This window comes from Nerophis lumbriciformis, linkage group LG09, assembly GCF_033978685.3.
Source record: "Nerophis lumbriciformis linkage group LG09, RoL_Nlum_v2.1, whole genome shotgun sequence".
NCBI classification, from domain to species: domain Eukaryota; kingdom Metazoa; phylum Chordata; class Actinopteri; order Syngnathiformes; family Syngnathidae; genus Nerophis; species Nerophis lumbriciformis.
In genome coordinates this window covers 34,490,001-34,513,681 of record NC_084556.2, presented here as the reverse complement: position 1 = coordinate 34,513,681, position 23,681 = coordinate 34,490,001, and the positions used below count along the sequence as shown (strand labels likewise).

The 23,681-nt window shown below is 41.8% G+C and overlaps 1 protein-coding gene and 1 pseudogene across 1 annotated transcript in view; one reads left to right on the top strand and one right to left on the bottom strand.

The window, feature by feature from the left end:
• Window positions 1–23,681, top strand: part of opcml (opioid binding protein/cell adhesion molecule-like) — a 384,261-nt gene that overhangs the window by 51,906 nt on the left and 308,674 nt on the right. The gene's annotated exons all lie outside the window — the stretch shown is intronic.
• LOC140679020 (general transcription factor II-I repeat domain-containing protein 2A-like) lies at window positions 6,567–8,761 on the bottom strand (annotated as a pseudogene).

The following is a 23,681-nucleotide window of genomic DNA, read 5'->3' as shown; positions in this document are numbered from 1 at the left end:
GCAACCACCCTTGTCTCCAGTGGGTCTTCAGACGATACCACCATCCTCGTCTCCAGTGGGTCTTCCAACGATTCCACCAGCCCAGAAGCCTGCTCCAGCTTGACCTCCAACCCAGAAGCCGGTTTGCCTATCGTGGAAGCGTTTGTTAGGTGCTCGCGGCCTGCCTCCTCGTCGGTCATGAATGTGGCCAGTCCATGGACGCCCTAAGCGCCGTCATAAGCCATTTTCAGGACTTGAGCATGGACTACAATGGCTGCTAAGGAAGGACTCTCGCCCACGTCTGCCTCCTGGTCGGCCGCGGTTCTGGCCAGTGCATGGATGCTCTCCATGCCATCAGCTGATACGTCCAATAACTGGATGTGAAGTTCCGCAGCTGCTGAAGCTCTGGTTTGGCCCTCATATGCCTCCTTGTTTGCGGCAAGTGTGGCCAGTTCATTGGCGCCCGCCTTGCCCGCTGCAGAAGTGTTCCACTCGCCGCCGCCAACTTATTTGTCCGCAGTGGCTTTGGGGATGTCGACCCTACGCCATCTCCTCCCTCCACCCTCCTGTGACTTTGAACCTCGTTATTTTGGGGGGACGTTGAGAATATGTTCTTTACTGGGAAGGTACTGTTACGATCTGTTAGGCCATGCCATTCTTTGTTTAGTTTTGGGGTGTTTTTCCTGTGTTTTTTGGCTCACTTCCTTTCTTGTGCTCTTATTTTGTTTCCACTTCCTGTTCTGGTTGTATTTTCCCTGCACTAGCATCACACTGCTTCTTAGCGCTGGTTTTTAATATCTGGGGGTGATTAAGATTATGTTTTTCACCTGTTGCTAATCATCACCTGGGCAGTATTTAAGCCAGTCACATTTCTTTGTCGGTGTGAGATTATTGTCTTTTTTGTCAGAGGGACATCATGGTTAGTAGCATTGTTTGACTTTTTGTTTTGCATTTCTTTGTTCTTTATCTCTCTTTAGCTATTTTTCATGCACAGTCTCTCGGTGCTTGTTTTTTGCATAGCTCTGTTGCACTCTACCTTGGAGTTTTTACTTTTGGACATTAAACACTCCAAAACCTGCAAGCTGCCCCCTATCTTCTGCCTTTTGAGGTCACAACCTTCTCTAAGAAGAGCATTCCTGACACAAACAGAAGATTTATAGTTACTATTATATACAGATGACACCGCTGCATTTTATTTTGTAGAGAATGCTCAGGAGCTGATGATGGCGAGTGGTGGAGGTTGTGGAGAGTTGGACACTGGCGCTTCTAGCTTGTATACTGCCCTAAAACCTGGTAAAGGTCTTTGACATTGGGGACGGCGTGTCGCTGTTGGGGGAGTGGCCGTGCCAGCAACCTGAGGGTTCCTGGTTCAATCCCCACCTTCTACCAACTTCGTCACGTCCGTTGTGTCCTTGAGCAAGACACTTCACCCTTGCTCCTGATGGGTTGTGGTTTGGGCCTTGCATAATAATAATAATAACTGGGATTTATATAGCGCTTTTCTAAGTACCCAAAGTCGCTTTACATGTAGAACCCATCATTCGTTCACACCTGGTGGTGGTAAGCTACTTTCATAGCCACAGCTGCCCTGGGGTAGACTGACGGAAGCGTGGCTGCAATTTGCGCCAACGGCCCCTCCGACCACCACCTGTCATTCATCATTCAATTCACCGGTGTGAGTGGCACCGGGGGCAAAGGGTGAAGTGTCCCGCCCAAGGACACAACGGCAGCGATTTTTGGATGGTAAGAGGCGGGGAGCGAACCTGCAACCCTCAGGTTTCTGGCACGGTTGCTCTACCCACTACGCCATGCCGCCCCATGCCTGCATGGCAGCTCCCGCCATCAGTGTGTGAATGTGTGTGTGAATTGTTGAATGTGGAAATAGTGTCAAAGCGCTTTGAGTACCTTGAAGGTAGAAAAGCGCTATACAAGTATAACCCATTTGCCATCTCAGCTAGGGCTGGGCGATATGGATAAAAACTAATATCCTAATATATTTTGGCTAAATACTGATATACGACATCCATCCATCCATTTTCTACCGCTTATTCCCTTTGGGGTCGCGGGGGGCGCTGGTGCCTATCTCAGCTACAATCGGGCGAAAGGCGGGGTACACCCTGGACAAGTCGCCACCTCATCGCAGGGCCAACACAGATAGACAGACAACATTCACACTCACATTCACACACTAGGGCCAATTTTTAGTGTTGCCAATCATTTTATCCCCAGGTGCATGTCTTTGGAAGTGGGAGGAAGCCGGAGTACCCGGTGGGAACCCACGCAGTCACAGGGAGGACATGCAAACTCCACACAGAAAGATCCCGAGCCCGGGATTGAACCCCAGACTACTCAGGACCTTCGTATTGTGAGGCAGATGCACTAACCCCTCTACCACCGTGCTGCCCGATATACGACATATATTGTGATATTTTTTTCCGGAAAGGGAATTTAGACAAAGTCAAACCCTAACCCTAACCCTAGGTAAAAGTGTTAGCTTCTACCTTGCTAGTTAGCTAACAAGAGTGAGACAAAGTTGTTTGAAAAATAACTATAATTTTAGCCAAAGTCAGTCAGCTAAACTTTCTCTCCATCAATTCAAGTACGTTTTAAAGCAGTGTAAATTTGCAATGCCGTCAAAAAAGGCACTTTAACAAAAGCGAACCGCGCGTGTGCGCATGAACACACACACACACACACACACACACACACACACACACACACACACACACACACACACACACACACACACACACACACACACACACACACACACACACACACACACACAGGGAGAGACAGACATGCACCAATGTGGCGGTATCTTAAAAATTAAACATACAATCAATTAAATAGCCAATATTTTAATCAATATACCAGTGTGCAGCTTTTTAAACATCACAAAATGCTTCATTTTTTTTTTGTTGAGGAACTTAGATTTTGTGTTTTGTTATTTCTTTTCATTGCTGCTATTTTAACTGTTTTTTAAATACATAAACAAGATTAACTGTTTTTGGTTTTTTTTAGCACTTTGCCTTTCCGTTCTTTTAAATGGACAACATTTTGTTAGTCATTTTAATATTTGTAACAGCTGACCGTGCAGCACAGTTACAGTATAAATGCATATTTTTGAATGAATTTGTCATCGTTGTTTTTCGTAAGCACAAGCCTAAAATAACTTAAGCTGCATTGAGAAGTCAATGAAAAAAATATAGCCATTAAATATGTGTATGCTTTACTATCTGATTAGTCGACTAATAGTTAAGATAATCCTTGACTAATCGACTATCAAAACAATCGTTAGTTGCAGCCCTACTGTGTGACAATTGACACTATTGCCATGCAGCTACACACCCGTTCAAATTGTGTGTTGTGGCAGTGTTTCTTGAGCAAAGTAGTTGTGACTGAGAAACTTATTTAACGAGTTAAAAATTTCTGGCAGCTTTTTAAATAGTTTTTTTTTCATACGTTTGCAACTTGGAACATATGAATTTACACAGTTTATATTTTGGCAAAAATATCTTCTTCGTCGTATCCAAGTGCATCCATCTCTCTCGCGTTGTTGACTTAATTAAAAATCACGTAAATTGCAATTTGCCATGCTGCGTGGTTTCTTTGAATGCAAAATCCGAGGACAATTGGGATCGGCAAGACGCCTGGAAAGGAGGACAAAATGTGATTTCCTGGCAAAAACGGGAAGGTTGACAGATATGCTACCCTTACTCTGCCTCATTCTGTGCGTGGAGGACAGAACCCAGCACAGACAAAATGAACAGAGAGACTTCTGTGTCAACACATTAAGGATTACATATATCAATATGGCAGTATTGTCTCGAATACATACCTCTTTCTAAAATACACTGACATAATTTGCAACAGCGGTATACCGCCCAGCCCTAGTCTCAGGGTTTCAACAGCAATCCAAATCACATTTAACGAGTCTGAAACGTAGCCGTCGGTAGTCATCAAGTCTGGATTACCCGTGACATTCAAGATGTTTGCCTGGCCTTTGTTAATGGTACAAAGTGGCCCTGTCAACAGTAGAATCCCTGGACAGGAAGACCAGCCTCTAACTCCAGCTCCCAGTAGGACTGAGCGGTAACCGGTATTACAGTTAATACCAGTATATTTAAGAAAGAGATAGATAATGGAGGATTATTTTTTCATTAAGAGCAAAGCACCAGAGCTGAGGAAGTGTCTGCGAATTGCCACTACCGACACCCTACCACATTCGCCTTCACGCACAGTCGACGTGCCCGCACCATAGCTCCGGTGGCTGGCGGGGGCGGGCGCCAGCTCTTCTTTATTAACCAGAGGTAACACAGGCCGGTGAAAATAATCAACAGAACAGCCGTCAGAGACGACCAACTGCCAAAGCAGTTCAGAATCAGAATAGATTTTATTGCCATTGTTTGAGAACGGGTTCACAAACTAGGAATTTTTCTTGGTGCAATCGTGCAACATAAAACACATATAACACAGAATAGGTAATAACATGAGCTGTAACTGAGCTTTCAGATCTTGTTATTGTTCATGTGCCTGATGGCCGAGGGGAAAAACTGTTCAGGTGGCGGGAGGTGTGGGTCTATTTATAAATAGTTGATTTATTTAGGCTAGTAAGGTAAAGTTTTGTACCTGACATGTTTCGGCTATCTTGCTTCTGCAGCCTTCATCAGAGGTGTCACGTGATGTTAGCGTGACGTCATCTGTGACGTGTTATATGGATTGTTCCATCCCACCTGAAGTGGTGGGATGGCGGTGTCCCCCGGTGTGCGCCGGGGGTAGGGTGGGGCGCCCCCTGTCGTCTGGATGTCCACCAAACGGCCGGGGGCGGCCCTGCAGGACTGCGTCCCAGTTGTGGGATAGTTGGTAAGCTCCTTCGCCCCAGTCTTTGGGGCCTGCTTCCTGATTTCAACCGCCTCTTTGATCCACCGATGGAATTTGTTGCTCTCCATTCTAATGACCTTGGCTTCCTCCCAGTTCATTAGATGGTTTTCCCTCTTGCAGTGGTCTGAAATGGCTGATTTTAGATTTTCCTGCGTTGCTTTCATTCTTGTTGCACGGGTGAGCGTTCCAGATGTTTCCTTTTCACATCCTTTCTGGTGTTCCTTTTTACGTGTGCTGAACTGTCGACCTGTCTCTCCTATGTATGTTTTATTGCATGTTAGGCAAGGGATCTCATATATCACATCACACTTTTTCTCAGGGGGGATCTGATCCTTAGGGTGTACTAAGATTTGGCAAAGCTTGATGTGCGGCTTCACTGGTGTGCTGTTGCGGTGTTTCCTCATCGCTCGCTGTATGCGTTCTGTGACTCCCCTGACGTATGGGAGGGTGACCATGCCCAGGTTCTCAAGCCGAGAACCTTTCTTCTTTTTTTCCTCCTTGTTCCTCTGGACCTCTCGTTTGCCTTTGTTTATGGCCCAGTTTGGGTAGTTGCAGGCTTTGAGCGCCTGTTTTATGTGGTCCTCCTCCTTTTCTCTGTCATGGTTGTCTGTGATCACCTTGGTACGATCATATAGGGTCCGGACTACTGACAGTTTGTGTGCTGTGGGGTGCTCTGAGTCCATAATAAGTATTGATGTGTGTGTGGGGGTTTTTTGTATATTGTTATCTTAAATTAAATAAATAAATGGGTTGTACTTGTATAGCGCTTTTCTACCTTCAAGGTACTCAAAGCGCTTTGACACTACTTCCACATTTACCCATTCACACACACATTCACACACTGATGGAGGGAGCTGCCATGCAAGGCGCTACCAGCACCCATCAGGAGCAAGGGTGAAGTGTCTTGCTCAGGACACAACGGACATGACGAGGTTGGTACTAGGTGGGGATTGAACCAGGGACCCTCGGGTCGCGCACGGCCACTCTTCCACTGCGCCACGCCGTCCCAAACCATCTTGATGCTTCCATCCTCAGTGTGGTTGATTGTTATGTCCAGGAAAGCGATGGATCCGTGCTCGTCCTCTTCATGAGTGAACTTTATGTTTCCCGTCTCGTCTATGGTGTTTAAGTGGTCTGTGAGTCTTTGTGTGTGGCCGGTCTTAATCTTCTCCAGGATGTCGTTCACATAGCGCCTCCAGAGGGACATTCTACATCAGGGGAGGGCAATTAATTTTTACCATGGGCCGCATGAGCAACCCGAGCACTGCTGGAGGGCCACATCGACAATATTTCTGTTACATTTTGCTCAATATTATTTTTGATATACCGTAAGATAAATAATATTAATAATAATAATAATTCCATTTAACCTAACTTAACTTTATACAAAAGCAGATTGCTTTTGATGGTTTTATTTAAACTCTGAATCCTTAAATATTTATATTAGGCTATGTGAAATTGAAATAAGAAAACAAAAACAATCATTGAATCACTGCAATTTATTTTTAACTTGTTCACACTTTAACTTTGTTCCACAAACAAGGAAAAACAACAAACAACTTAACACGTTTATAGAAATACTGCAATACAACAAACAATAACTTGTTATGTTTTCCACCTCATTTTACCTCTTCAGTGAGAATAATACAGTCTGTTCTGGGCTTGAACAAGGGCATTGAAATCTGGCTGAATGTCTGAGGTGGCTATGCGAAGGACAGAGTGATAGAGGATCTGTGTTTGGATTTGTTGAACTTCATCACAGAAATTGTCTGTTCACATACATAGGTGGATCCAAAGAGGACCAGAACCCTCTGAGCATGCCTCCTCAGGTGTGGAAAGTTCTCCTCTTTGAGGGAGGAGTAAAAGTCCAGCAGTGAGACTGACCTGAAGTGCTCTGCCAGAAGTACCGGTAGGTCAGACAGCAGGTCAATGAGCTCCATCTGAACATCACTTGGTGCATTGTCCACACTGCAGTTGAAGGGAGAAGAAACCATGTGCATTTCACTCTCAAGAGTTTTGAAATTTTGAAATCGCCTCGAAAACTCTCCATGCAGTGCTTCTAACTTGCTTGAGTATTTGTGGAGGTGATCGGCTGATCTTGTGGCTTCTTTTAGTGTTGGCAAGTGGGTCAGAATGTTGTCCTTCACTTGGCTTGAGAGAAGCTGCAACTTTCTCATGAAAGCCGTCACTGCACTGTACATCTCATGCACAAAAAGGCCCTTGCGCTGCAGTTTGACATTCAGTTCGTTCATGAGTGCAGTCACATCCACAGCGAATCCAAGGTCAGCCACTCAGTCTTCATCTGAAAGTTCTGGGATGTCATGTCCTTTCTTCCCACAGAAATTCTGAATCTGGTCTCTCAGGTCCCAGACACTGTTCAGAACTTTGCCCAGGCTGAGCCACCTGACTTTGCTGTGGTAGCTTATGTCACCATGTTCACTCTTATTTTCCTCCAAAAGTGCAACAAATTGTCTATGATTTTTTGCTCTCGCTCTGATAAAGTTAACTGTTTTACTTACAGCAGCAACAACATGGTTAATTTTTAACAGTGTCTTACACAACACTTCCTGATGTATAATACAGTGTAAAAATGTCAATTTCTGCACAGGGTTAATTTCTGTCACTTTATTCTGCATCCTCTTTAAAAGTCCAACATTTTTCCCTGTCAGATTTGGACAAACATCTGTTGTCACACCTGCCAGCTTGTCCCATATCAGTCCTAAAATGTCCAAACACGCATTTACCTCTGTGAACAAGTCACTACCTGTGGTTCTCCCTTTAATTGACTGCATGGATGCCAGCTCCTCCGTGATTTGAAAGTCCGAAGTTATCCCACGTAAGAAGATGAACAGCTGGGCGGTGTCGCATACATCACAGATCTCATCCAAAGCCAGCGAAAAATAGTCAAAGTCGGCCGTTCTGTCCTTCAGCTGAAGCTCCAAATTTCCAGCGATGGCCTCAACCCGCTTCGTCACAGTGCGTCGGGATAGTGACACATTCTCAAATGCGCCCCTCTTCTCGGGGCATATGAGCGCAACAGAGTCCAATAAGCACTCGTTAATAAACTCCCGTCAGAAAACGCCTTACTTTTTCTGGCGATTTTGTGAGAAATTAAGAAACTTGTCCTTACAGCTGCATCTCTGTGGGTGTGAAATTGGGCAAAAAGTCCTTGTTGGGTTTGCCGTTTTGCCGTCAACGCATCGGGCCTCCCTTGAGCGCTCTTCATCGGACAGATTCCGGTATTTTTCCCCGTGCTTCGTCGTGTAGTGGCGATTCAAATTATATTCCTTCAACATAGCAACCTGTGTACCACAAATTAAGGACACGGCTTTACCTTTCATTTCTGTAAAAAAATACTTGGCAGTCCATGTCTTGTTGAAAACCCGGCATTCGTCATCAACTTTTCTTTTTTTAGCGTGAGCTGACATTTTGGGGGATAACCGGGCATCATGTGTCACTGTGCACCTTCACTCACAGGTTACACACGGACATACGCCCATAAATGACACTGTTCAAAATAAAAGCAGCACAGTTGTATTGCACGCAAGACATAGATGTGTTTTTAATTTTATTTTGTAATTTGTGATTGCAGCTGTTCACGTTAACTCAAAACACGCACGCACATACGTCCACACGGAAGTATTACAAATAACGCTTTTCAAAACAAAAGCAGCACCGTTGTATTGCACACTCGACATGGATACTTTTTTAAATGTATTTTGTAATTTACGATTGGCCTCACGCAGGCCGGACAGGGACACACAAAGGGCCGGATGCGGCCCGCGGGCCGCAGAATGCCCAGGTCTGGTCTACATCCTTGGGGAGCGGTGGCCATGGCTTTGGCCTCCAAGTCCTCCATGAAGAAACCACTCATGACGGCTGAGAGGGGGTCCCCCATGGCAAAACCTTCCTACTGCCTGTATATGGTGCCTCTGAATAGGAAATTTGTAGCCTTGGCTACGAATGATAACAACTGGACTGTGTTTTCAACTGTTAGGTTTGTTCGTTTCCGGAGTGTTGAGTCTGCTTTCCATTGTGCATATCTATTGTGACGTCCACTGGTGTTTTTGTGAATAGGGAGACTACGTCGTGAGATATGAGTATCTCGTCTGATTCTACTTTTACAGTGCTTAATTCTTGTGCCAGCTATGTTGAGTTTTTGCAGTTTTGCTTTGTCTAGCCTAGGAGAGGTTTTATTATCTCGACTAGGGTGTCACCAGGGGACACCGTCATCCCACCACTTCAGGTGGGATGGAACAATCCATATAACACGTCAAAGATGACGTCACGCTAACATCACATGACACCTCTGATGAAGGCTGCAGAAGCAAGATAGCCGAAAATTGTCAGGTACAAAACTTTACCTTACTAGCCTATATAAATTAACCATTTATGAATACACATTAGTAGGCTAAATAAACCTCTTCAACATATAGGTGTGGGTCTGGAAGGACTGTAGTCTCCTGCCTGAGGGGAGAGGGGAGAATAGTTTGTGTCCAGGGTGAGAAGAGTCAGCTGTTATCCGACCCACACGCCTCCTGGTCCTGGAGGGATGGGAGCTTGCAGCCAATAACCTTCTCAGCAGCATGTACGATGCGCTGCAGTTGATGGTTATCCCGGACTGTGGCGCCGGGTAACCACGCGGTTATGGAGGCGGTGAGGATGGGCTCGATGATGGCTGGGTAGAACTGCACCGGCATCTCGGTCGGCACCTTAAGTTTCTTCAGCTGCCGCAAAAAGTACATCCTCTGCTGGGCCTTCTTGATGAGGGAGCTGATGGTCAGCACCCACTTGAGGTCTTGGGTGATGGTGGTGCCCAAGAAACAGAAGGAGTCCACAATGGAGACGGGGGTGGGAGAGTCAATCAGGGTGAGGGGGGATGGTGGGGTTGTGACTTTCCTGAAGTCCATGATCATCTCCACTGTTTTCTGGGCGTTCAGTTCAACTGAAACCCTCACCGACTTCACACGTCGCTAACTACTTCTCTTAAAGAGTAATCCCATTAGTAAATAAATTACTTCCTTGGTTAAGTAACAAGTAACTGTAATGAATTACTTTTCAAAAGTAATTTTCAGAACACTGGTAGAAACAGTAATGTTGTGTTGAGTTTAAATTTAACACTTTGCTCGTTTTGTTGGAAATACAGTTATATATAGTATATCGCGATTCGGCCTAAAAATACCGGCAGTTTTAGTCCATATCGCCCAGCCCTAGCTCCCAGTCAGCAGCCACAGTGGCAAAGTTTACTCACTGTTTGGTATTACGGAGGCTGCAAAGAGAAAATCCATTAAGAACACCATGGAAGCTGTAGCTCGATCTTCCAGAAGGTTTTGGATTAAGAGGAGCAGACAGTGGGACTATGCTGCCCGAACACAAGCCAGGCCTTGATCAACCCTTGCTGGCACACCTGAGGAGGGCAAATAATTAGACACAAATCGCTGCACCAACTTGAGACCTCCGCCCTGGGCAATCGCTCCCACGGCTCATATGGCTAGAGATGCCACTGGTTATAGAGAACACACAAACCAATTAAGCCTAAAATCACAAAGATAACATTTCACCAATCTGGCACATTTTGAAATAGCTAAACATCATTCACATAGCAAACAACAACTTGCTCTGCAGTAATGAATTTTTTAAAAATTGTATTTCAACAAATTAGTAGAAAATAGAAGTTGTTATCTTAAAACATCTTGGTGCATGCACAACACTAAACATTTTTAGAAAAAAATGCTTACAGTAGTGGTGCAAAAGTGATTCATCTTGTAGAGTAAAAATATTGTGTTTTTGTGTATATTATGACACTCGTCTTCTTTTTTCTTAAAAAATGTCCTTAAAGAAGAACATTTTCACAAAGGATTTTTTGAATCAAGCACAGGCAAATGTGCATCCATGTACAGTGTGTACAATCTTTGTCTAAAAGTCATTCTCACATTGAGATAGTTTGGTGTGGAGGCTGAAACTAATGAAATATCCTTACCTCTTCCGTTTAAAGCAACATCATCCAAATATTTTTACTCCACTTCAGCCTTGATGAATTGTGCAAGTGTAAACCAAATTGAACGGAGCAAAGGTGCATTTACATAATACAAAATGCTTCAGAGTTAGGGTGCTGCTTGTTTGTTAAGTGTGAAAAGAAAGAAAAGAAACAGGAGAGACAGTCAATGCATTCTGTCTTTGATGTGTTCATGTGTTGTTCAAGAGTTTTAATGTGGAGGAAATGTACCTAAGAACACTCTTAGCACATTTGTTCCAGGAGGAATATTTGTTGCTGAGACAGAGTGATGCACCTTTGGAGAAAATGTCTCCTCAACCTTAGTGTGTTTGCTGTCATTGTGATATTTTCTTCCAGTAAAGCGTACATGCACCTTTTTTGTTTTATGTCTTGAGATAGCGATGAAACACAGACAGGCACGCAAAAGAAACATGTTAGAAACATGCTTTCCATTGTGCATATCTATTCATAACAATTGATGGCCCTGAAGATTTTCAACATAAGGATCCGACGTGACAAATATCAAGGCTGAAGTGCTGTGGTTCAGTTTTACTATTCCAAAGCTCTCTCTCTTTCTCTCTCTATATATATATATATATATATATATATATATATATATATATATATATATATATATATACACACACGTATATGTATGCACACAGTATATACATATGTTTATATATATATATATATATATATATATATATATATATATATATATATATATATATATATATATATATATATATATATATATATATATATATATATATATATAAATATATATATATATATATATATATATATATATATATATATGTATATATATATATGTATATATATATATGTATACACACATATATATGTATATATACAAATATGCATATATATTTATATACAAACCCTGTTTCCATATGAGTTGGGAAATTGTGTTAGATGTAAATATAAACGGAATACAATGATTTGCAAATATTTTTCAACCCATATTCAATTGAATGCACTACAAAGACAAGATATTTGATGTTCAAACTCATAAACTTTATTTATTTTTTTTTGCAAATAATAATTAACTTAGAATTTCATGGCTGCAACACGTGCCAAAGTAGTTGGGAAAGGGCATGTTCGCCACTGTGTTACATCACCTGTTCTTTTAACAACACTCAATAAACGATTGGGAACTGAGGAAACTAATTGTTGGAGCTTTGAAAGTGGAATTCTTTCCCATTCTTGTTTTATGTAGAGCTTCAGTCGTTCAACAGTCCGGGGTCTACGCTGTCGTATTTTACGCTTCATAATGCGCCACACATTTTCGATGGGAGACAGGTCTGGACTGCAGACGGACCAGGAAAGTACCCGCACTCTTTTTTTACGAAGCCACGCTGTTGTAACACATGCTGAATGTGGCTTGGCAATGTCTTGCTGAAATAAGCAGGGGCGTCCATGAAAAAGACGCCGCTTAGATGGCAGCTTATGTTGTTCCAAAACCTGTATGTACCTTTCAGCATTAATGGTGCCTTCACAGATGTGTAAGTTACCCATGCCTTGGGCACTAATGCACCCCCGTACCATCACAGATGCTGGCTTTTGAACTTTGCGTCAATAACAGTCTGGATGGTTCGCTTCCCCTTTGGTCCGGATGACACGATGTCGAATATTTCCAAAAACAATTTGAAATGTGGACTCGTCAGACCACAGAACACTTTTCCACTTTGCATGAGTCCATCTTAGATGATCTCGGGCCTAGAGAAGCCGGCGGCGTTTCTGGATTTTGTTGATAAATGGCTTTCGCTTTGCATAGTAGAGCTTTAACGTGCACTTACAGATGTAGCGACAAACTGTATTTAGTGACAGTGGTTTTCTGAAGTGTTCCTGAGCCCATGTGGTGATATCCTTTAGAGATTGATGTCGGTTTTTGATACAGTGCCGTCTGAGGGATCGAAGGTCACGATCATTCAATGTTGGTTTCTGGCCATGCTGCTTACGTGGAGTGATTTCTCCAGATTCTCTGAACCCTTTGATGATATTATGGACCGTAGATGTTGAACTCCCTAAATTTCTTGCAATTGCACTTTGAGAAACGTTGTTCTTAAACTGTTTGACTATTTGCTCACACAGTTGTGGACAAATCCAATCCAATCCACTTTATTTATATAGCACATTTAAACAACAAAATGTTTCCAAAGTGCTGCACAACAATATTAAACACAATTAAAAACAATATAAAATAAATATGATTAAAAACAATTTCAAAAGGGTAAAACCAATTAAAACAGTAAATAGAAATCAAAATTTTAAAAACACAGAGGACAACAGAGGACCACACAACTCACGTAGTGTTAAAAGCCAGAGAATAAAAGTGGGTCTTAAGACGAGACTTAAAACACTCCACTGTGGGAGCAGTTCGAACATGGAGGGGCAGAGTGTTCCAGAGCTTAGGGCCGACCACAGAGAAGGCCCTGTCTCCCCTGGTTTTAAGTCTCGTCTTGGACACCACGAGCTGGAGCTGGCTCTCGGACCTCAGAGCGCGCGCAGGATTGTAAGTTTGGATGAGGTCCGAGATATACTGAGGTGCCAGTCCATGTAAAGCTTTAAAAACAAACAGCAAGGTTTTAAAATCAATTCTAAAATGAACAGGGAGCCAGTGCAAACTCTCAAGGATTGCGGTTATATGCTGGCGTCTCCTGGCCCCTGTTAAAAGTCGTGCTGCCGCGTTCTGGACTAACTGCAACCGGGAGAGAGCTTTTTGGCTAATGCCAGCATAAAGTGCATTGCAGTAGTCCAGGCGACTTGAAATAAAAGCATGCACGACGTGTTCAAAAAGGTTAAAATATAAAAACGGTTTTACCTTCACTAAAAGACAAAGATGATAAAAACACGATTTTAAAACGCCATTGACTTTTTTGTCAAGTTTAAAATCGCTGTCTATAGTGACGCCAAAGCTGGTGACTTTGGGACGCACATAATTTTGCAATGGTCCCAAGTCAGTGAGGGCCGGATCAAACAAAGGGGTGTACCTCACCCCATCCTTTCTTGTGAAAGACTGAGCATTTTTTGGGAAGCTGTTTTTATACCCAATCATGGCACCCACCTGTTCCCAATTAGCCTGCGCACCTGTGGGATGTTCCAAATTCCTGTATTCACTGATCAGGTTGACGGGCCTAGTGGTGGTGTGGAGACGGAGTGATAGCAGTCTTTCTGTGCCTTGTTGACAGGGTTCTATCATTCCCAGTAGAGAGTTCCGGACAGCAAATCCAACGCCATACTCTCTGGTTTCCTCGGCACTCTTCCCTTGCCAGAAGAACGTAAAGTTATTTTCTCTGAGAGTTCCAGAGTCGGCAAGCCGCGTCTCCTGTAGGCGGCAATGTCAACCTGCAGTCTCACAAGTTCATCGTTGATGACTGAGGTCTTCTGGGCATCGCTGATGGCCTGGAGGTCGTCGGACAGTCCTGGTGTCATTATTCTGACATTCCATGTGCCCAGCTTGAGGGGAGAAGTTTTCATTGTTGAATTTGAATTTCTTCTGTTGTTGCCTGGTGCAGCAATCGCAGTCCACTTGTCGGATACTCGTACCCTAAGCCCTATGCACCCAGTAAGGCAGGCGGACTGTGGCGGGACAACACCTATTTGGCTGGGGGCTGCCCAGCTTGAGGCGGGCGGTAGTTGTCCAATGAGACGTGGTGTTTTCTCCCACCGACGAAAGCAACCCCTGGCGCCAGCTCTACGCCAATCAAGCGGATGGCTTATAACTGGTAACTGTTGCTTCCCGTGTTGTTTCGACGCTTTGCAGCGAAGCTGGAGTGTCCTCTCCAGGGCGCCAGCCTGGGCAAGGTGGTATGGAGAATAAGCTGTTGCCCATGAAGCAGATACCCCCTCTCCACGCAGCTGATGGATCCAAGGGAAAGGTAAAACCGATACATCTTGGCACCAGCGGCATCGCAGGAGTTGACGGAATGACTATGAAGACAAGGTCAGACCGCCTTAGGGACTCCGGCTCCGGATTTGATGTCAGGGTTGACTCCCTTAGCCTTTGGTTATCCAAAACCTGCCCGCAAGGCAGCGAGAGACTCGTGGAGGGCGGGGACGTCTCTCTGCCCGTGCAGGTCCATGTAGACCTGCCCACTGCCCACACTGCCCACTGCAGTAAAACTAAAATATAGTTATTCAGTAACAGTAGAAGGGAAAATCAAACACAAACACAAACTGACGGAGTAGGCATCGAAAGGGTAAAAGAAAACACATTTTTGGGTGTAATAATAGATGATGAAATGAACTGGAAACCTCATGTAAAAAATATACAAGATAAAGTAGCAAGAAACACATCAATAATGAATAAAGCAAAAATACTTTCTGGACCAAAATTCACTCCATATTCTCTACTGCTCCCTGCTGTTATTATATCTGAGTTATTGTGCAGAAATATGGGGAAATAACTACAAAAGTACACTTTATTCATTAATTGTGTTACAAAAAAGATCAGTTAGAATAATACATAAAGTTGAATACAGAGAACATACAAACCCTTTATTTATTGAATCAAAAATATTGAAATTCAATGATTTTGTACATTTTCAAATAGCTAAAATTATGTACAAAGCAAACTATAATCTGCGACCCAAGAATGTACAACACTTCTCAAAAAAATAAGAAAAACATAACCTTAGAGGAAAAACTAACTTAAACCACTTAAAGGTGAACTGCCCAATATATTAGGGCTGTCAAATGATTCAAATATTTAATTGCGATTAATAACATTTTGTTCATAGTTAATCATTAATTGCACAAATATATCATTTTTCATCATTAATAAGTGTACCCTGGACAGATAATTTTTAAATTTGTAATACCATGAGTAGACAAATAATTTGCTTGAATGACATGTTTTTAAACATTATACTTTTTGAAACAGCACAACACGAAAAGGATATAAACGCGTTTTTAAAGAGAATACAAAAAGATACCTGCAGTGTGTTGGAATTAGGGCTGGGCGATATGGCCTTTTTTTAATATCGCGATATTTTAAGGCCATATCGCGATACACGATATATATCTCGATATTTTGCCTTAGCTTTGAATGAACACTTGATGCATACAATCACAGCAGTATGATGATTCTATGTGTCTACATTAAAACATTCTTCTTCATACTGCATTAATATATGCTACTTTAAAACTTTCATGCATAGAAGGAAATCACAACTAAAAAAAACACTATTTTTTTCATACGGTGTTGATCTGGTAATGTTTGCCTCGGCATTTTGATGGTGTGGGCGTGTGGCACCGAACGGAGATGTTGACATGCGGAGTAAGCACTCTTCATTCTCTAGCAGGTGACTTTTCAAATGATGCTACATATTAACAGTAGTGCTACTTTTTATAGCAACGCTTTTGCCCCACACTTGACAAATTACGATTGTCTGTTCAACATATTCCCACTTGAAGCCAAACCACCGCCAGACGATGGACCCCCTGCTGTTTTTTGGGGAAATTAATTATTCCTTCATTTGTTACCAGATTCGCACCTTCTCTCTCTCTTATTACCACTCGCACGGCTGCGCTAGCATCACAGCTAACGTTACCCATGCTGCTACCTCTTTGCTGCGCAAGGGCTTATACGTATGTGACGTATGTCGTGACAGTATGTGACGTGTGTAAGAAGGTGCGCTTGTCTGTCTGTGAGAAGTAGATACAGGAAAGAGAGAGGAGAGCCTGTAGTGTAATGCCAGCAGCTAAAAGCAACTGCGTGAGTAGCGTATACTCGAATATCACGATATAGTCATATTCTATATCCCACAGAGACAAACCCGCGATATATCGCGTATATCGTTATATCGCCCTACTTGGAATCTTGCCAGATTTTCTATTTTGTAGGAATACAGAATTGGTATTCCTTCTTTAGGAGCACTTGCACTTGGAAGAGAGGAGATGCACTTCCATGTTTAGATTGCAGTTTTACGGATTAGTAACACATAATGTGGATTGTAACAATCCACATTATTTTTCTATATGAATACATGTTTTTGATATTCTGTTCTTTACCTGTTGTACAATTTAGTATTATTAGTAGTTTATTTTGGACATGTTAAACAAAAGCAAAATAAAGAAATATCAACAAAAGGAAATCATTTTGATAACATTACAGTAAGGTACAGAAATAGAAACAGATATTTCATAATGTAAACACATACAAAATAAAAACAATACATAATGGTTAGGTTTTTTCATATCCAAAAAGGAGAGGGAACAAGTGAAACTAATTTACTCCCACCCCTTTTTGATAAATCAAATAACTAGCTTTATTATCATCATTATTATTATTATTATATACAATAATACATTTACCAGTCTTATTACAATATATTATCAATAATATTTTACCCACTTTACTAAATTTTCTTTGGCACAATCATACAGTACAATATACACATACTGCATATAGTCACATGGATACAAGTAATAATTGATTGTAACACCAACCAATAACAAGTAAATAACTACCCAAATAATTAGAATAATAATAATAATGTAAACACGTTGTGATTGTTAGAAACCCTCATTCTTGTACATATTGAAAATAATGTATTTGTATCATTGTTTTAAACAAAATCAAGGTTGGACATTCTTTTAATTCCGCATTCCAACTGTTCCATAGTTTAACCCCAAATATTGAAACACAAAAGGATTGTATTGTGCATACATTCCTAATTTTATGATTGAAATTACCTTTTAAATTATAACTCCCTTCCCTTTCAGTGAAAAACGTTTGCACATTTCCAGGCAGTGAATTATTTATTGCTCTATATGTAATTTGTACAGTTTGTAATTCCACAAGATCTTTAAATTTCAGTAGTTTTGAATGTAAGAAAAATGTATTTGTGTGATCCCTGCATCCTGCCTTATGAATGACCCTTATTGCTTTCTTCTGCAGGGTGATGAGTGGAGTGAGCTTATGTAACTATTGCCTCAAAATTCTGCACAGTAGTGCAAGTTAATGGCATTCATATATCTGCATGACAATGTTTTAACTTTCTCTAGCTCCTTATTAATAAAATGTAATATTCAGCCTGTTAAACATTCTGCAATTGCGGACTATCAATCAGAACAGGTTATAAAAGAATGTACCATAGCGATGGCTAGTGGTTAGAGTGACCGCCCTGAGATCGGTAGGTTGTGAGTTCAAACCCCGGCCGAGTCATACCAAAGACTATAAAAATGGGACCCATTACCTCCCTGCTTGGCACTCAGCATCAAGGGTTGGAATTGGGGGTTAAATCACCAAAAATGATTCCTAGTGTGTGTGTGACAATCATTGGTACTTTTTTAAATATTGTGTAGTGAGCTGTAATTACCCGATGTGGGCTGCAGAGGGCAGTGGCGACCATGCCTGCAATATTAAACCTAGTCTCAGTGGTAGTGAAGAAGAAGACGAGATTGTTCATAGACAGTCTTCCTTCGTCATGTTGCCGCTGCCATAACAATACACTTAATTTCAATGTGCCAGAAAATATTTATTTAGATAGAAATATCACAGAATAACAGAATAACATGATTGTATTGTAAGACCATTGTTCATTGTTTTGTTGGTTAGACCGGATGTGAAACGTAGCACTATTATTGTGAAGCCGCCCCGGACGTGTGTGACTGGTTTAAAAAAAGACTTGACATGTTTTGACAAAAATCTCAGATAAAAGTAACTTTAAATTTCCTCTCTTTGTATCTGCTGAGCGTATATTCCATCTTACTAAAGCAGTTCAAGTAATAGTCTACATTTTATGTTTTCAATGCACTTAACTGTAATCCGAGTATGGACGTGGAGCTTCTCCTCAATCCAAGCAGCAATGCACACTCAGTGTTCGCTCCAATCATGTTGTTTCACAGCAATTGAAGGTAAAATTGTCTTCTCTTGTCCGGAGACAGACTTGTAATGGCTTTAGATCTGGGATTTCCATAATGTCCTCCTGTCTTTGTGCAGTTCTGCTAGCTATTTTTATACGGGCCGAGGGTCAAAATCATTAATCGTGTGTTAAGAAAAATTATCGCCGCATTTTAGGTTTATCCTGAAATATTACCTGCAAGCCAAATGCACTCAAAACCAGTCAATAGCGGCCACAAACATGTCCCCCGCAGATAAAAAATAATATTAACCCTGTTGATAACGGCTACTTGTATACTGCAGCCAGTGGCTACTTATTTTGTATCCTACAATATATGTTACGTGTACAGGAGGAAGGAGACGGCACAGACAGCAGGGACGTCGTTTTAGCTCTAGGATTATTTATATGTATAAAACAATTAGGGGTGTAACGGTACGTGTATTTGTATTGAACCGTTTTGGTACGGGGGTTTCGGTTCGGTTTGGTTCGGAGGTGTACCGAACGAGTTTCCACATGAACATATTAAGTAGCCGCCAAAGCTAAAGTCTTAACAAGCTGATCCGCTTCTACTGCCTATGTCTCTGTCAGCACTCCGCAGCACCCAGCATTGTCCCACCCACACAACCATCTGATTGGTTACACACAAAGCGGTAACAGCCAATCAGCAGTGCGTATTCAGAGCGGTAACAGCCAATCAGCAGTGCGTTTTCAGAGCGCATGGAGTCAGTGCTCGTCGTGATGAGCATGTAGCTGTTTAGCAGGTAAGCATAATGCCGCGGACTGTCCCCAAATTATAATAAACACCTCCCAGTCAACTACTAGTAACATCACTATGAGCCCCTTGATGTTCTAGAAACATAAACTGCAGCTCAGCTCGCTCGCAGTCCTGGCTTGAGGTGAAGGCTAATTCGCTTTTAGCGTAACGTTAGCTCATTTTGTGGTGTGTGTGTGTGTTTGTGTGTGTGTTACGGACAGCAAAGCCCTGTCTGTCTGTTATTTCACTTTACCTTTTTCTGTGTTGATGTGAGTGTGAATGTTGTCTGTCTATCTGTGTTGGCCCTGCGATGAGGTGGCGACTTGTCCAGGGTGTACCCCGCCTTCCGCCCGATTGTAGCTGAGATAGGCTCCAGCGCCCCCCGCGACCCCAAAGGGAATAAGCGGTAGAAAATGGATGGATGGATGTGTTGATTGAGCTGTGTTGAAGCAGCAAAACATTACATTATGTTAATTGAAGAGTTTCCTGAAGCGGTCTCTGATAGTTGATATAATAATGTAACTGCATCATTAAGCCTACATGAACTCCATGGTGTTCAGGGATGAATAGTCTCTCCTATTGCTATTGTATTCCTAAAAAAGGGCAGTTATCCTTTAAGGGTGCCTAAGTGTTTCATGGCTCGATAACCAGTGTTGAGAGTACTCAGATTATTTTTTTTGTGCGTAGTAATGTAACATGTTGCGTATTTTTTATAAAGTAATTAGTTAGCCATTACTCTGTCAAAGCAGTTTTCGTTCATTTCGTTCACTAGCTGCTACTAATTCGCTAACAGAACCGAACAACATAAACAGATGAGATTAGTGATAAAGTCGCTACAAGGAGCAATATAGGTTCTCAAGCAAATTGGTGTATGTGTAAATAAAGCTGTAGTCACTCAGAAATAGCCAAATGCAGTCGCTGACCAAAGCATTGCATCACTCGACACCGTAGCCGCCATAATTTTTTGAAAATGTTGTTGTGTCACGTTATTTTGCGTCAGAGAAGCCTACGTAAACACGGAACAGGTTGAAAGCAGATTATGGCCTGAGCTGTGCCCGTCAGGTGCAGAGAAGAACAAACGGCCGCAACAAAGACAGCAACAAAAAATATTGGTATAGGTGGCTTTGTCTCAAATATATCTCTTTCTAAAATATACCGGTATAACTCGTAATACCGGTATACCACCCAGCCCTGGACCTCAGGCTTGCTATAGCTTTCTCTGTTAGTCGCGGACATTGAGTGACAGAAGTATAGAGCCTCTAAAAACGAGTCTCCAGTAGTAGCAATTTTTCTAAAACTGCAAGGGAAGCTCAGTTTCCCCTAAAATATAAAACAAAAGTGACAACTTTTGACAACTTACTTTTTGAAACCGATACTGATAATTTTGAAACCGATACCGATAATTTCCGATATTACATTTCAAAGCATTTATCGGCAGTCCGATATTATCGGACATCCCGAGTTAAGATCTAAAAAGAGTAGAGAAGTTGAGGTCAAACGTGTGGATTTGTTTACTCTGCATTGAGAATGGCAATGGCATTCGAAATAAAACACTTTTAAAAAGGACCTTTGGCCGGTGGTGCTCTATAGTGAGTCCCTGACTCCATAAGCTCAAACTGACAGCACAGAGCATGTGAGTTGTCTGCCACAATCCTCTGAGCTTTCCTCCTCATCCTGTCAGTGTAAATGTGGGCCAGAGGCTTCTGGGGTTGTCCCAAAAGTTTACTAGCAATTTTTTCAATTCTGTGTAGTTTGTTTACACTTACAACTCAAGTGACCAAACCAAGCACAGAGATGAAATGTTAAAACCAGTGGTGTGCCGTCAGGGCCAGCAAAGGCTTCTATGCTGGCTTAACATAACCAGAAATCATGATCATAATTAAAGATATAAGTATTGTTTTATTTACTATCCCTAAATATCTAAAAGTATTCATATTCTCTTCATGTCATATTATGCTCCTTCCAGCGCTGTTGTTTTTGTGTTAGAGTTTATATCCAATCAGAATTCAGCTAGCTTATGTTGCCATGCTGTACCAAATCTGCCGGAGGCCTTCAGAATCAACAATGCGGGTGTCCGTGCACTGTAAGTGAACGGGGACTCTTGATAGACAGTTGCGATAGCCAATCAGATCACAAGTTGTTATCAGTAAGGCCTTCTAACTGGCCTAAGGCAGATATATATTGTGATGTTATGAGCTAGGTAACATAAGAACTCCATTACCCAGCATGCCACAGTAGTGAAGAGCATGCGCAGTAGCCCCGTTTAGGTTGTTGAATTTAGACATGCAGTGGGATGTTTTTGATGAGCACGCTGTGGAGTAAACTAAGAACTCAGCCAACACGCCTCGTCTGCATCTTTTATGATTAGACAAGACATCACATGTATTTGCAAGGCCATTTTCAAGAAGGATATTTAAAGAGAAACTACATCTTGTGAGACGATGTTTTAATTGCTGATGCAGGTTTATTAATTTTTAAATGTGCCAGAAAATAACCCCTTTTTGTACACTGTTGGTGGTGATTCAATGCCCAGTAAATGTGTTTCTGTATAGTATTTCTCCAGCAATGGTCATGCGGGGACATAAATTATGGTATTTTGAGAGGTAATCATTGAAGTCGGACATCACTGAAGGCCTAGGTGGGAAACGCACGGCCCGCCACTGGTTAAAACACTCTCAATGTTTGTCTTAAAGCATTATGCCCCTGCTTTGAGTACTTAAAATACACCCTACGTAACACATAAGGACACTCAGTTGTGTTTGTTGACAGCTATTTGTCAAAGTTTAGCTTCTAACATTAGCTATCATTGAATGTATATTTTATTGTAACAACAATGTGAATGCAAATTGTTAGTTGTTTCTCTGGAAAAATGTAAACATTTAAAAATATTTATGTTCTATTTTTTGGGAATTTTTGCTCATCATTTACAATCCTTATGTAAGACAAGAACACCTATGTTTTCTTCTTCTTTATGCATTCTAACTGGTAAATAAACGTTTGCAAAAGTCAGGTAACAATGGAGTCAATTAGAGTCCCTCTATTCCGCCGATAAAGCGCTCTAAAATCATCCAAACACCTCCATCTTCGTTTTATATACATGCTGTAAGTAAACATGTAATGTAGTAACTGGCACTTTAATCAAAATATTTAATATTTATGTATTTTGCTCATTTTACACATACGGTGGCGTATTAGGACACGTTGGGAAGACTATGTCTCCCGGCTGGCCTGGGAACGCCTCGGGATCCCCCGGGAGGAGCTGGACGAAGTGGCTGGGGAGAGGGAAGTCTGGGCTTCCCTGCTTAGGCTGCTGCCCCCGCGACCCGACCTCGGATAAGCGGAAGAAGATGGATGGATGGGTGGCGTATTATTTCACGGATGTATCACAATGTTTGCTTTTGTTTTCAGCAACAAAAACAGTATAAAATCATGGAAGACAACAAAGATTACTTTGGATAAAGGATAATCCAGAACTTTGTATTTTTTAGTCTAAATATAAGAAGGATGAGCAAAAACTTTGAGAAGCTGTGTGCTTAATTGTTCCAGCTTCAGTGAATTAAGCATCATGTAGCTGTATTGCTAAGTGCTAAGCAAGAAATACAAACTATAAACATAATAAAACATTCACTCACTCTACAATGTCTGCTCTCACTGGGATCCCCACTAATAGGATGTTCTTATATTCCCGTTTGGATGAAGGAGTATCGTATTTTCCCGACTACAGAGCGCACCGGTATAGGCTGCACAAACTAAATTTTAAGAGGGGGCGGGGGGGAAATCCATAAATTAGCCGCACCAGACTTTAATTTGCAGATATATACGTTGTGAAATGAGTTTTTTTCACAGAAAGATTTGACAAATGTTTATTCACATACCTTAATTGTTTCCAAACGGTGTCTGTAACACGGCATTACAATCAAATCAAACTAAACAAAAGTCATCTTCATGGACCCACAAGCTGCGGAAGCTCGCTCTACAATCACCTGAACAGCCTCAAAAACTCTACTGTGACGTTTTGGGGAATTTACTGAGGAATATGTGAAACTGGAACAATACAAAAAGAATGCCTTTGTAAGTTAATAATACTAACGCAGACATTAGTAAACATATTAGCTAATGCTAATGATGCTAGCTTCATCACATTACGATAGCAGGAACAAATATGCATGAAAACACTCCCACAGATGGGATGGTT